This window comes from Desmodus rotundus, chromosome 9 (genome assembly GCF_022682495.2).
Source record: "Desmodus rotundus isolate HL8 chromosome 9, HLdesRot8A.1, whole genome shotgun sequence".
Lineage (NCBI taxonomy): Eukaryota > Metazoa > Chordata > Mammalia > Chiroptera > Phyllostomidae > Desmodus > Desmodus rotundus.
Genome location: NC_071395.1, coordinates 97344665 through 97360787, shown reverse-complemented (window position 1 = coordinate 97360787; position 16123 = coordinate 97344665). Strand labels below are relative to the sequence as shown.

General features: G+C 43.4%; 1 protein-coding gene across 1 annotated transcript in view; it reads left to right on the top strand.

Annotated features, from left to right (window-relative positions):
- The first annotated feature begins 665 nt into the window (after positions 1 to 665).
- ANKFN1 (ankyrin repeat and fibronectin type III domain containing 1) overlaps positions 666 to 16123 on the top strand; it is a 297585-nt gene continuing 282127 nt past the window's right edge. The window contains exon 1 of the mRNA XM_024573255.3: positions 666 to 705. The gene's annotated coding sequence lies outside the window, so the exon portion shown is untranslated. The remainder of the gene's footprint in view (positions 706 to 16123) is intronic.

Here is a 16123-nt window from a genome sequence, read left to right as displayed (position 1 = left end):
TTAATTCTTATTGGTTTTTTACTTTCCAGGAAAGCTTTCCTGACTTCTTAGACTAAGTATCCCCTCCTCCACCCCTGTTCTAATAAGTGCTCATCACCCTGAGGTCTTTCTTTCATCACACATCACAATTTGTGATTATAAATTTACTTATAGGACTAGTTGATTAATGTCTGTCTCCCCTACTGGGTTGCAAATTCAGGTGTGACTTTCTCTCTTTAGCTTTCCTTAAAACCCCAGGGCCCACTGCCTGGTATATCATAGGTATGCAACAAATATATGTTGAATGAATGAATGATTGAATGAATGAATCAATGAACAAATGAATGTCAAGACTAAAATCTGGGCCCAATGACACCTGCTTTGAACTCTTTCCTTCAAACTATGCTTCAGGCCACAGAGTACTGGCCCCAGTACATTCCCCACGAAAGGAAGAGGAAGAAATCCCAGCCTAAAATGTCAGATTCCTCACCTCCTGTCAGGACACTCCTAGCAGAAGGTATGTCACCTGCACACACAGTAACTGAGTGGCTCAACCTGGCCTGCCACTTTGGGGACTGTGTTTGCAGAGAAAGCACAGAGCCTCCTGGTTCCTGGTTGGGAACCATGGTGAGGAATCTAAACAGACCTAGGCAGCCTCAAGCTGGAGCCTAGGGGAGCAGCCTGGAGGCCGTGGGACCCCGCTGGACCACCCCTGAGCTACCTGTGGTAAGTCTGCCTTACTCCTCAGGATTTGGGGTTAGCTCTTGGTCTCATTCATCTGAGCCCACACCCCTGGCCCTTGGTAGCCTGGCCACTGGCCTTTTGAACTTAAATGAGAATCCATTTTCTTCCTTCCTTTGACTTGGAGAAAATCCAAACCTCTGTACTTCTGGCTCATTGCCCATTCCCACCCCACCTTCTCCACCTCTCCGTGGTTTCTCTCTGATTAACTGGACCCTGGTCTACAAAGACTTTGTGAGCGGCTCCCCGAGTCTCTGCCAGGCATGGACCCATCGGACCTGCTCAAACACCATTTGGTTGCAGCTCATAGCCTCTCCTGCGTATCTGTGTACCTCCTTGACTGTTTGAAATACGATCGTACTACCTTTTGCTGAGGCCATGCAGGGCATACCCAAAAGTAACAAAGGTAAATATTTAAAACAGAACTTGTCATTTGCAAAAAAAGATTTGTTGCTGAAAAGCTGGATTATTAGGAGCAAATCCTTCGATACAGATATATACAGGAGGAAAACTAAAACCGACAAGCAAAGAAAAATAGGTCAAGAGGAAGATAAAGAAATAGCCACCTCTAACAAAATAGAGAAACACCTTCAGTTCTGCTCTGGATGTGGCATGAAGAGCCCATTAGATTGAAAAGATGGCAAAGCTCTGGTGGCATAATCCATTAATTTACACCATTATATCTGGAAAGTTCTTGAAATCATTATGAGCCAAATGGCTTTTGCTCCAACAACGCAGCTCACTGAACCAAGGATAAAAATGGTAATCAGAGGGGGAGTCTATGGTCTGAGTCAAGGATATGGCATATGGGCTATATATTTTGACTTAAGTGCGTAGCAAAACCCTCAAGTGGCTAACTGCAGATGAAATCGTCTTTGCCTCATAGATTGAATCCATTCATGCAGGGTTTTATGGACAAAAAAATGGTTCTTGTGTTACATAAATTACACAGACATTTAGGGCAATTGCTATTACAATGCAGGCTAGCATCTTTATTACAGCAAGAATTTTTACCAATCCAGGAAAACTTGTATGTTACATAATTCTAGAGCTTGTTCGTGGGCTTATGAACATTGCAGGCTCATCCCCGAGGGGGGTTCACTTCCTCAAAGATGACCTCCCTCTGGAGCAGGGAAGACAGAAGTCTAGCTGTGGTTGCCGCTTTAACCTGATTTACTGTTTATGTGAGTCATTAATATGAGGAGCTGGTCTAGTTTCTAGGAAAATCAATTTTCTACAGCCTCTGGCTCTTTTTTTCTCCCATTATTATTTGTTTTAATTACTAAAGTAATACATGGTTATAATATATCCAAGCAGAACAAATATACACAGAGCAAAAGGTGAAATTTTAACCCAGACCCCCAAGCCAAATCCATTCCCTTTTCTTTCAAGAAATAACTACCATTAATTGATGTATATCCTGCAGATAACTTTTTTCTAAAAATGTACATGAATATTCACACCAATTATATAAAAAATAAGTGCACATAACAGCATGGATTATTTTAAACTTGTAAATAGAATCACACTATGTATTTTGGTCTGCAACTAGCTTTTTTTGTTTAAGAATTTGTTGTGTGGTTCTTTTTATGCTAGTATGTATAGATGCTCCTCATTCTTTCAAGCTATTGCATAGTGTTTCATTCTATAATTACTATCATTTTTTTCTTTCTTTTTGCCTATTGCTAGAGTTTAGATTTTCTCACTATTATAATCATGTTTCAGGTGCATACCTATATGAGTGCATGCCCCAATGTGTGGTGTGTGTATAATAACAAGTACATTACATACATATTATACACACATGCATATATATGGGTAAGTGCATTCTGTGGCATTTCTGTAGGATGTATTCCCCAAGAGGAATTAATCCAGACAAACTACATGTGCAATTTAAACTTTGATGCTGTCAAAGACATTGTCACCTTGTCCTCAGTAAGTGTTGTATTGAGTAATGGTATCTGTAACAACGCCCTCTTCATCACACCTTCGTCGCCACTGGATTCATCATTTCATTTTTGCCAGTCTTGTAGGCAGAAAATTACATGCCATGGCTGATTTCATTTGCATTTCCCTGGTTGGGAGTGAGGTAGATCTAACCTTATCATTAGGCATTTTGCATAATGAGTCTTCAGTCTAAGCCAAGTATATAAGTGAAAACTGTGCCAAACCCTCAAAACAAAAGAAAACAAGATAATTTGAGCTCAGAACTGCACACACAATAAAAGAAGCCCCAGGTTGACTTCTTTAATGAGGCAGTGCTCGTTCTGTTAACAGAAAGCAAGATAAAAACATGGAATGGGTTCTGGAGAGCTTGGCACACACTATGTAGAAATCAAGCAGGTGGAACCAGGCTGCACAAGCCTCAAGTGCATGTATTTGTACTTGTGCAAGTGCAAGATACCTACTGTAGGACTTTGGACAAGTTACACAGCCTCTGTGTGTCTCCACACTCTCATCTGTGAAACAAGAACCCTGATGTTACCCTCCTTTTAGAACTGTTGTAATGAGACAGTACACATCTCATTTGGGGCACAGTGCCTAGGAAATAAATGTTGGGCTCTGTAAATGTTAGCCAAAGTAATAGTAATGGCAGCAGTTACTATTGTTATCATAAGCTAAAGAGAGAGAGTCACATACCTCCAGGGAAAGACAGAGGCTCTGAGTAGTGACTAAGTGGCATCTGAGCAGGTCAGATGGATACCTGCATGGGAGAGATGTGGTGGGAAGCTTGTTGACCCCTTGCAGAGCAGGATCCAGTTAACCAGACAGACATGATGAATTATTTCCTAATTGCAGACTAATTGGCTGTCAGAACACGAAGGGGTCTTAGAGATTATGGAGTTACAATAGAGATACAAAAATCTCATTGTTTGGATGAGAAACAACTGGAAGAGAAGTGGTCCAAGCAAGAGAGTCAAGCCCAGGACCTGCACTTTCAACTGCAGGTGCGTGCAGCCTCCATATTCATATTTTCTGCATTCTTCTCCACCTTTTAGTTGAACAGATAAAAAAAATAATGAGAAATGGGCCTGTAGAAACAACTCCTTATTTCTGATTTTGGATGATGACTTAAAAAACAACCCAATTAAGAAACCCTGCACATTGTTGAAAACGATACCTCAAAGGAAAAACAGGCACAAATGAAGAATAGGTAACAGACAGAAAAGGAAGTACAAATAGCTGCTGCACCTGTGAAAATATGCTCAACTTGGCTAGTAATGGGGAAGTACAACTTAACAGTATTCATGCACTCAGTCCTAAAGAACTTTTGAGTGGCTGCTATGGGCCAGGAGTGTACAAGATTGACAAGAATTTAAAAGCATGATAACACCAACGTTGGTGAGGATGTGAAGGAACTGGTACTCTGATATATTATGTGAGGGCTGCATAATTAATATACACATTTGGAAAGCCAAATGAATAGCTCTGGGCTGAATACCTCTTCCCTCATTTGTGGTTGTTCAACTATTTATTTTGGTGGGGTCACATGTATTTCCTATACCATACAACCCACCCATTTAAAGTACACTATCCAATGTTCTTATTATGTTCACAAAGTTGTACGACCACCACCACAATCAATTTTAAAATATTTTCATCACCCCCCACATGTACCCCCTACCCATTGGCAATTACTTTCCATTTCTACCCATTCCCTCTGGCAACCTGGCTCATCTATTTTCTGTCTCTAGTGCTTTGTCTATCCTGCACATTTCCTGTAAATGAAATCACACCATGTGTGGTCTTTTGTCACTGGCTCATTTTATCCAGCATGTTTTCAAGATTCATTCATGATGTTGCACGTTCCAGGACTTTTTATTGTTGAATAATATTCCATTGTATGGACATACCACTGTTTTAATCTATCAATCGGTGAACATTCAGATCGCTTTCACTTTTTGGCTATTGTGAATAATGCTATGATGAACACTCATGTACATATGGCTTTATGAAGCCATATGTTTTCATTTCTCTTGGATATCTACCTAGGAATGGAATTGCTGAGTTATTTGGTAACTCTGTGTTTAACCTTTTGAGGAAATGTTTGCCAAGCTGTTCCCAAACTGGCCACATCAGTGTAGATCCCCACCAGTAAGGTATGAGGGTTTCAGTTTTTCCACAAAGTCCTTTCATTTTTAAAATTTTTCTGTAATGCCTGATTTGCATGGAAATACCTGTTATAAAATCAAATAGGTACATTTATACCTTAGAATCTGTGACAACATGTTTACTTATGTCCCTTATCAGTATTCATACTACTACTATTGTTGCTATGGCTAGTAATGATGACAGCTAGCATTTGTTGAGGACTTACAATGTGCCACACATTGTTCAACTGTTTCCATGTATTAACACACATTTAATTCCCAGCAACCCTCTGAGATGGGTAGCTCAGCTGAGAAATAATGGTAACATGTACTAGAAGAGCAATAGTGGAAATGGTAAGAAGTGAATAGATTATGAGGTCTGTCCAGAAAAAGTCCAGCCACTGTTAATATAATGAGAACGGTTTGCACAACATTGATGTGACCTGGCAGCCAAGGAGAGTGGACTGGAATGTGTATGCATGAACAATGACAACCTCACTGTACTAGTCAGTGGGGGTGGTAGATGCCGTTGAATGAGTATGTGCACTGTGTGGCCATCACATTCAAAATGAGCAAGTAGAGCAACAAGTCTGCATCAGATTTTGTGTTAAGCTTGAACATTCCTCTGCAGAAACTATTCGGATGATTCAGAAGGCCACAGCTATGGGCAACTGGTGATTGGCAGCTTAATGACAATGCATCCACTCATGCATTACATCTCCTGCAGAGTTTTTTGGCAAAACATCAAATGTGTGACTCAGCCCCTCTACAGCCCAGATTTCATGCCCTGTAACTTCTGGCTTCTCCCAAAACCAAACTTACCTTTGAAAGGGAAAAGATTTCAGATCATTGATGAGATTCAGGAAAATACAATAGGGCAGCTAATGGCAACTGGGAGAATTGTGTGAGGTCCCAATGAGCCTACTTTGTAGGGGACCGAGGCATCATTGTCCTATGTACAAAGTTTCTTGCATCTTGCATCTTCTTCAATACATGTCTCTATTTTTCATAGCACATGGCTGGAAGCTTTCTGGACAGACCTCACTTACCATTTATTCATTTTGTTTATTAAGCATTCACTATTTGCTGGGCTACATGTGATGCACTGAGTTTACTGATCTGAGCAACAGAGATTTCGTTTCCTCAAGGAATGAAGTGTCCTCAAGGAACTTATCATCTATTGATGTGAGGGATATTTGAAAAATAAAATCAAGACACCTTATTGATTTAATAACTTAATACAGAAAATGATTCAGTAGAAGGTTTCAAGTGTTGGCAACTGGAAGACAGTAATGGCATTTCCTGAGATAAGAACCGTGGAGGTTTGGGGAGGTGGAAGAGGTAGAGAAAAAGATATTAGAAAGATGATTTCATCTTTTAAACATGCTGACCCACGGGGGTCTGTAAGACATGTAGTAAACATTTGGCTATATTGATCTGGAGTTCAGAACAGAGATCTGAACTAGACGTATACATTTGGGAGTCGCAAAGTTTGTAATTGAAATCATGAGCATAGGTGCCTAGGGAAAGAGTTAAAAAAAAAAAAGTGATAAGACCTGCTAGGACTGCACTTTGATAAACTTTGACATTTAAAAGCAAGATAAAGAGAGAGGAGACAGCAAAAAAGCATCCAAGTAAGTAAGAAGAAAGCCAGGAGTTTCTAAAATTCCTGAAGCCAAAAGAAAGGTGCATTGTAAGGGAGCTGTCAACAGTTCTGAATGTCACTCGGAGGTCATAGAGGGTGAAGGTGCTTTGGACTGAGTCATGGTCATCACCACTGATCCTCCAGAAAGCACTGTGGTACAGTGGTGTGGGGTGGCGGTGGGGGAGGGTGGTAAACCAGGCCAGTAGAAAATGATGAAATGGAGGCAGAAAGGTCACAGTTCTTTTAAGAAGCTTGTTAGACAAGAATCCTAAGTAGGGGAGTAACAAGCAAGGAAAGCACATGTTTTCCATATTTAGTTGGTCTTTGATAGAAGAAGCTAAAGCATATCTAAATGCTGTTGGCATGAATTCAGTAAAACACGAGAGTAACGACCTGGGCTGTAAGTTCAACCATGCTTTAACAATTTTGCCTGTACCCTTCGTGCATAAATTTGAGCAAATGTTGCAAGCTTTACTAAGTATGGAGTAAACAGAAAAGCACGAACTATGTTCTGGATCTGCCACTTTTAGATTGAGTTACTTCATCACGTTCAGCTTCGGTTTCCTCATCTTTTCAGGGTTGTCACAACAATGAGAAATAACATGAAACCCATCCTCATCACACCTGGCACGTAGCTCCCCGGACGGGGTAGCACTTACAGTTTCACTCCGCACAGTTGTGTGACTTGTATTGGTCAAATCCTTCTTTCTTACATTTTCACTGGTGACAGGGATGTTGTATCCACTAATTTCAGCTTCAAATAGCCACCTAGGTTTCCTGTCCCTCAAACTAATTCTCAAATGGTGCTGCATTCTTCCATCATCAAAGGTATTCATTCTTTCAACACAGGTTCACCCTCTCTTTCACAGCACTCAGCTGTATTTTTAATCACCTACTGTTTTCATCACTGTCATTACCAGTCCATCAAAAGGAGTTCCCCAGCATCAACCTGCCATTCACAGTCTTGAGTTATGCTGCTTGATTTAACCTATTTCTATGTCTCTCTCCATTCCACTCTTCCACAAGCCAAATTTTCCCACCCTGTCATCATTTTTTTTGGGGGGTCTTGACTCATGACATTTTCTTCCTGGTGCTGACCTTGATTCCTGTTACAATAGAATAGTCATTTCCAATTGAACCCAACCTCAGGAAATACTCCCACCCGCTTACATCAGCCCTGTCAGGTAACACTTGGGCCGGCATGGAAAGAAAAGATCAGAAAGACAACTGATAAAAATGAGTAATTTACTCTGATACAGAACTTCCTAGAATGTACTACTTTTTTCACCATTTCAACTACCTTCTTGACACCTCTCAAGAAGATTAGAGCATCACTTTGAATTCGGGAGGTTTGTGTATTCACTTGCCACAACCGGGCTCCCTTTCCTGAATGTCCTGTTTCTCTCAGCATGCTACTTATTCTTCTGGTCCCCTCTCATCAAAATTGTAGTGGTTCCTTTGTTCCTGCAGCCTTAGCCTCTTCCACGCCCTTCTCTACCATTCTTTTGGTGATCCATCCACATTTGTTCCAACTTTTTAATGCTTTTGAATTTATCTTTTTCTTTCCCATTTTCCTGACATTTTAACCTGTATCCTTGCCCAGCTAGTTTCTTTGTAAGAGCACACACTGATTGTTCTTCTCAGAGCTGCCCTTTGACCATATTCCTACCCAGCTAAAAAGCTCTGTGACTCCACATTACTTGCGAAACAGTTTTGAGATTCCCACTCCCACCCCACCCTTTACCTTTTCAATTTCTTCCCCACTTCCTCTAAAGGTCTTATTCTAAATGGCGTGTTCTGCTTACTTTCCCCCCCCCCAGGTCACCCTGGGGATGTTCTTGCTTTCTCTCCCCTGCTCATGTGCTTTCACCCACCTACAAGCATTTTTCTCTGCTCCTCCTCCAGCTGTCAAGTTGAGCAACCTCCAGAGAGTCAGCACCTGGCTGCTAATGATCTCCTCTCCTGTGAGCTAAGAGCACTTAGTAGCATAGCCCTGAACTGGACATGAGTCATGTAATGCCTTGTGTTAGGTCGTCTTTGGTTTCTTAGAATTTTAGCTCTGATAAGCCGCTTCAAGTTGACATTATCTGTGGCTCTATTGCTAGAGGAAAGTATCCATCCTAAGGGCAAGGGGACTTCTGCTCCATTCTGTGCAGTCCCGCCTCCACCAGGAAAGTCACAGCAAAGAGGGATAGTGGCCACATGAAAACATTTAGAGGAAGAGTGCCAGGGAAAAAAAGAGGGGGGCAGAACCTGAGAATGTGAATATTCAGAGTTAGTGGATTCAACAGTTGTCTCCTAATGCTCATAGGAAGATACTGAGGTTTAGTCTATTTGGCCCGGAGAGTAAACAAACCATTCACTGGGATGATATGAAGATATTAGCAATAGGACAGTACAAGCCAGGACCAATCAGAAGGGATATTAGCTGTAGGGCTGGCAGAGAGCCCTGGAGGACCTTCTCTCTGTACTAGGCATTACACCCTTGGTTTCTGGATCATGGGAAGGTTAAGGAGGTTTTCTGGGAAGTTGCCAGGATATTGGGGTAGTAGTGGGGACTCTGCAGACAGTGTTCGTCTTCCACTGATACAGAAAAGGCACAGAAAGTGCTTTAACTGGATGATTGACACTGCCTTACTGGACCTACCAGCTGAAGGTCAGGCTTGGTCGTTTAGCAGATTGGTTTTCCACAAACTGGCTTCGATAGAATCTACCACCAGGAAAATTGGCCATTGTGAGCACTGGCTTTCTGAGAATTGGCCAGCTTTCAGAAGTAAATACCAACATAAAGAACTTACAGGGAGATAGCTTTTCAGTAAAATACAATTGTCATACAATTAGGAGCTACCGCTTGAGCTAGTTAGAGCCCTGTTTCTGGAGGTGGGTCATGTTCCAACAGTCCAGTATTTTCCGACAGAAAATACTATTGGCATAGAAGACCTCGGTGGTCGCTTCCAGCCTGGTAAGTCTGTAACCCTTCTCCTATGGCCTACATTCTTCATGTTGTAGATGAGCAAACTAAAACTCAGGGAGGAAACATGAGTGAGCCCTGCCTTGTTATTGCCATTTCACTCCCACATCGTGGATTTGTTGTTCTATGTCTCTTTGTTGTTGTTCCCCACGTGAAGTTGGCATCTCCTCCCCCCTGGGATGACTGGGAGCAGACCATGAGCACACCAGAGGTTCGGTAAACATGTGATATGTGAATGAGTCCGTAGCTTATCCCCAGCCACATCTCAGACTCAGGATCCCAGAGAGAACACTTCCTTCACCCTCTCCTCCTTTCTCCTGCTTCAGACTATTGGAACTCTCGGCTGCTTCCTCCTTCTATGATCAAATGCTAATGGAGGTGCTAATGAGGCCTCTGGCCATCAGAAAGAAAGAGAAAGAAAGTCAAATAGTCTAATTAATCCACAAATTACAGTCACTGAAAAAAAGAGGTCATATTTCCTATAGAAAGCCAGCCGGGACTAATGGGCACTAAAGCATTGGTCTTGGCTCCTTTGGGTGTGTAGTTTGGAGGTTACCTGTTGTTTTTTCAGGGATTATGAGGCACCACTTGGCTTCCACTTGGGTGGAGCTCACCAGAACTCCAGTCCAAGTCTGAGCTGTCTGTTTGCTTATTAAATGGGAAAAGGAGGGCAGAGAGTAACCTCTTTGTATAAGGTGAGCCTAATATTAATAGCAAACATTTATTGAGTACTCATTGTGTGCCAGGGGCTATACTGAGCGTTTTCCTTGGAATGCATCATTGAATCCTGTGCAGTTATTTCCCCACTTTATAGGCAGGGAAACTGAGGCTTGGACACAATAAGTAACTTACTCATGGTCACACAATAAGTGGCTAAATTTGTGGTCCAAGATTTAACTGCTACTGAATCGACTAGTTGCAGTCAAAGCCCGTGCTTAACTCTTTCCACCTCTACTACATGTTCCAGGGTGGCTGCATCCTCGACCAGGGAACCCTGGGAATTCAGCCCACCTCCCACCTTCAGCACCACAGGGGGACTGAAGTTCCTACTACACAAAATGGGCTTTGAATGGATGGGTTTGAGGATGACTGGGAGGCGAGGGTTTGGGAGGTGATATGCCAGAGCTATTCTGTAGGCCAGAGCAGAAAAGGAAGGAGGGGACTCAGTGTCCCGTGTTCTGCTAGTTTGGAGCAGAACCTCTCCTCTGTTTCCCAACAACACACTGAGGATTTTCATGACAGCAAGAGATGTGGGCCTTTATCCAATGAGAATGAAGACAGCTACTGACACATTGAGTAGACAGCAAATTTTAAAGTGTGAAGTCACAAGGTGTTGCTAAGTCAGAAACCAAAGGAATGAGGCCAGAGGCTAGGAGTCATTGGGCTCAAAGAGAGAGACCTTGCTGCTCATGGATTAACAAATTCAAGTTCAACTTTTCTGGAAAGCCCAGGGGGCATGACATGTGTGAGTGTATGATTGGTACATAGGGCACTCTGCAAGTCACTGCAAGTCTACACGAATTGATGAGAAGCATTCCCTGGCAGTTGGTTGCACTCAGACTCTGGACCAGGAAGAGCCCCTCTGAGTGCATCTCTTCTGCTCTGAATCCAGGCTGGAATCAATCATCACAGAGCAGGGGTCCACAGAGCAATGGAAGTAACAGCAAGTGCACCTACTTCAGTCACATGCTATCCTAGTCCTGTGTTTAACAAACTCTAAGATGCCTATGAATCACTTGGGGGTCTAGTTAAAATTCAGATTCTGATTCAGCACATCTGGAGTGGGACCTGAGAACGCATTTCTAACAGGTGCCCAGGTGGTGTCAATAATGCTGGTCGGTGAACCATAGTCTAGGCCCGTTACATAATCATGTCTTTTGTAACTAATATAATGTGTGTGATCTGCCGCATTTGACAAATGAATGCACTGAGGCTGAGGGATACTGATTTGCTCAGTCACAGAGCTAATGAGCTCAGTCAAGTTCTGATGACTGCAAAACCCATGCTGCTTCTATTATGCACACTCTAGTCCACAGGCACATTCAAGCTGCAGCCTCCCAGACACTCAGTAGGGTGGCCTACAGATATGACTCCTGGCACTGGAGCACAGCAGAGCTCCAAGCATCCTTGCCCTTGAAGTACTGCTTTACTCAGCCCACTCTCATTCAAAGTCCCTTGAGCTGGTGCATGCTGAGACTGGAGTTCTAAATCCACCCTTTCATCCAGCTCCTGACCCAGGGCAGAGCCCTCCTTCTATTGTTCTAGTTAGAGGCTCATGAAAATTCCCTGCACTCCTGCTAGACTACCACTGAAGAACATGCACTCACCTTGCCCCTTGGATTGGACTCCATGGCTTAGAATACTACCTGTAATGTTTTAGAGTAGCAAGCCCTCCTCTAGGATGAATGGCTTGCCCTTACCAGGCCCATTCTCGAGGGGCTATCTATTTTTCTCCCCATTTTGTCAGTCTCCCTGGCCTTTCCTCCACACTGCTCTTGGTTTCCTGTCCTGTCCTGGCTATGACTGCTTCACACGCCTAAAGGCAAGGTAACACGGTTTCTGAAGTGGTCTTTGGCTTCCTGGGGCTAACATCATAGTTGTAGTGACAGGTGCCAATAGCCAGTCACTTATCTCTCCACCTTTGACCTTCCTTACCCCTTTCCCCGTCTTTAAGTACTCAAAGCCTATTGAAGGACCCAGCAAACACCATCTTTTCTATAAAGCATTTCCTGATCTCCTCGACTTCCACAGACCTCTCTGTCCTCTGTACTCCTCTCTACCCAAGGACATCTTTTTTGCATCTGTCTTTAGCATTTAACATTCTCAACCTCACATGATGGTCACCCTTGACCATGGTTTCCCTTGACCATAATTTCCCTTCTATCTTTGGCTCCATGGCAGGAGCTCCTATGTTGGGTCCATTGTTCTATATCCAGCAATGTGCTTTACACATTGTGTGTGCTTCATAATTGGCTATTCACTGAATGAAATTATTTCAAGTGAGACTAATAAACAGCAAAATAAGTGATTGAAGACCTAAGAGGTGGAGAACAATTGAGTAATTGAATAAAAAGAAGGCTGGTAAGGCAGGGGGTGGCTCCCTGTAGTCCTCATGGAAGAAATGAGACTTATGTGTCTCTTGAAAGGTGAGTAGAATTTCCATAGTGGGAGTAATAATGATTCTAATAATAACTGAAAGTTATTGAGGGCTTACCATGTGCCAGATACTGGCTAAACCAGTGCTCATTTCATCCCCATCATAGCCCTATAAAATAAGTCGGTCCTATATAGTTTCCATCTTGCAGATCAAGAAACACACAGAAAGGCACAGAGAAGCCAGCTCCCTTTCTTCGGAACATATAGATAATAAGTCTTGGAGTCAGGATTTGAATCCATCACTTGGCCTCTATAGTAGTTGCTTTAAAATCTAATGCTCTCTGTAGAGACAGGGATGCTTCAGGCAATGGGGATGGCAAGGAGCAACAGCAGGACGAGATAGGGAAGCATCAATTCATTCCACGGGCCAGGGACAGACAGGGCCTATGGTGGGGCCACCTTGGTGTCAGACAAGGCTGGGAAGGTGGTCTGGGGACAGACTGGGGTCATGTTTTCCCTCCATAAGAATGAAAAGTAAGAGCCATGGAGGAGAAACACCGAGTCGATGCCGCACTGAGAAGCATTATTTATGTGCTGTCTCTGGCTGGGCCCCGGGCCGCTGTTGCCGGGACAGTGAGGATCCCAGCCAGCGCCCCTGGATAGCTCTGTGGGCCGCGGTGCTCACTGCAAAGTCACACTTTGGAGAATATAGCCGCTGGTGATGCCCAGAGTGGCCCAAATAAAAGTCAAATACCACATTCAGTCCTCCAGGGGTGTTTTTGCTATTAAATTAAGTCTGGAAAATAAATAATTGTCTTTGGATTTGATTTGAGAGGTTTTTGGTAGTTGAACACTCAGGGGGAAAAAAAAAAAAGAAGCTAACTATTTCTTGAAAGATTCTTTGACTGGCTCCCCCTGCCAGAGGACAGCAGATCACAATGAAGGCTTGCTGTCTGCGAAGAGCTGCTTCTTACCCACTCCTTGACACAATTATCCCAGAAAAATAGAGGGGGGAGGGGAGGCTCCGTCATATGTTCCAATTTTTATTGCTACATTCCTTGGATGGCTCCATATGTTTACCTTTAGCTGACTTTAGACTTGGTGTTCTCTGTGGCTGCTGGCGTCAGCCACAGAATTCTTTCATGTCTATTACTTTATTAAGGAATGTAAAAGCCACATACAGACCGACCAGGGGACACAACAGTACAAGACACAAATAACCCTGAATGTGCTTGCAAAGAGCCTTCCGAGGCTTCACACTTAATTCTCCCACATGGGCTGTAAGGCTTTCGAGGACCAAAAGGGGGCACTCTTAGCACTCGCTCCCAAGCCCAATCAGTAATACCACGCTGATGAATAAATAGTGCAGACACAGCACAGGGCTGTAAGATCAGTCCTGACAGCAGGGGAATGGGGTGAAAGAAACCACTCTATCATCAGGGATTCATTTTTTTTTTCTATCTTTGACTACAGTTTACTAGAAATAGAATCTCCAAATCATAGCCAAGTTGTTAAGATTAAATAGGATAAATGCACCCACGAAAAATTGCTTTGCACAAAGCCTTGGCACGTCTACGACAGATGCTCAGAAAAAGCAGCTATTATTTAAGCAAACACTCTTAGATTTTCCTACCTCTTAATAGGGGCACACAGTCTAGGTCCAGACTGGGTTATAACACAAGGCTGCAATTGTGGAATGTGTCTCTTTCGGGTGGCAGTAGACAAGGCATGAGGGATAACCATTATTTACTCAACTCCTTCTGTGTGCCCAGTACTCTGCATACATTATCTTGTTATCACGATGTGGTAGAAACTTGAGGCTCAGGGTGTCTAAACAGGATACGCACAGAGGCCAGATCAAACCCAGGTCTATCTGGTTAATTCTAAGCCTGCGCTTCTAACCATTAGATGAGGAAACACAACTCAGGACCAACTTTGAGAAACACATTGTTTTGCTGACGTGGTCTCAGACTCTCACAAACACTTCAGAAACACCTTGAAGCCAGTGCTGAGAATTCCCACTCGCCTGTAGATAGAATTCCACTCTTATTCAAGGACCCAAACTAAAATTCTTAAATTTTTCAGCAAGGTGTGTTTGTGTGAAGAGCAGAGCTGAGGAATTAGGCAACGGGGATAATTCCTGTGCCACCAGCCTCCAGAGAGGCTATTTGTCGGTGCTCAGAGGGTCCCTGTTCACTCCATGCGGCGAGTCTCTCCGGGGGCTCCTACACCAACTGCCAAGCCCCCAAATTCACTGGACAAAGTCTGCAGTTTGTTTTAACACCAGTGTTCTTTGATTTTCCTGCCCAAGATTTTCACTGCATTTGCAGATTTCCGCTTTTGTAGGAGTTTATCATCTTTGTTCTAACCACTCAGCATATTGGGAGGTAAACAGAGAGACCTCACAGTCCAAGAGACAGTCCTTACACAGCACACCTGGATCCAAGGGTAGTCTGAGCCCGAAAGACTGTGTAGAGTCCGGGGGTGTTTTCACCACCCTCACAGAAGTTAATGACCCCCCACCTGCCCCTTCCTGCTAGGTGTTCAGTGATGAAGAGTAGAAATGCTTCGACTTAACATGGAAAGGAAAGAAGGGATTCTTTGCTGACAGGACAAACTATGTCTGCCTGTGACTTTCCCTGAGAACCTGGAGTTGGGTGAATGACTTGCAACAGAGGGATGCTGTGATTGTCAAGAGGATAGCCCCTTCGGCAAACTAAGGAAGCCCTCAGCCCCGCTGGAGGAGTGGGTGCTCTCACTGGGTAGAGGAAATTCCATCCTGGAAAATTTACTGATGACTAGCCCTCAACCCACCTGGTCCTTCAAGGGCTTCAAAATCAACACCTGTTTTCATCTCTTTGCAACATTGGGCAACTCTTCATAAAACTGGCCACTCTTTCCAGTGAGAACTGGCTATGTGCACCTCGTGTGTACCCCGGGCCAGTATTCCCCACAGCGGTGGGTAGTAAAGGCTCTGAGAGGTCCCGGAGTAAAGAGACCTGTCGCTCTACTTAACCCAGAGGTTCTCGTGTATATCTGACCACAGACCCCTTTTAGCATAGCGTCTATTAATATCTCATGGAAGCAGTTTAGGTATAAACATATAAACTCTTGAAACTGCTTAGAAGGGATAACCTCAACTTATTGATGGATTTGGAGAGACTATTTAAAGCAAAACTATTGGTCACATATTTGGGATAAAATCTGCCTTAGTGGTCTGTCTGGATTATTTTTAGATCTGTGTAAGTATGTGTGTGCGTGTTTACATATAGTACAGATAAATATGCATTTTTAACTGCGAGGTTAGAAGACAAGAAAAAAAAAGGAAGAAATATTCTCTTTTATGAAAAAGCAATGGGTGTCATGTGGGACAAGGGGAAAGCCTGCACATTTTAAGGCATTATCTCCATCTCCTCTCGCTGGCCACTTCTGTTCACAGCTTCCTCTAATGGTGGAGACACCTGGACTCCTGTTCTCACCGAATGCCCTGGCAACGGGAGAGGACACCCCTTCCCGCCAACCTCCCAGAGGCCCGCCACCGCCTTCAATCCAGCACCCAAAACACTTAGTCCCAAGCCACTGATTCCCATCAGCTGTGCC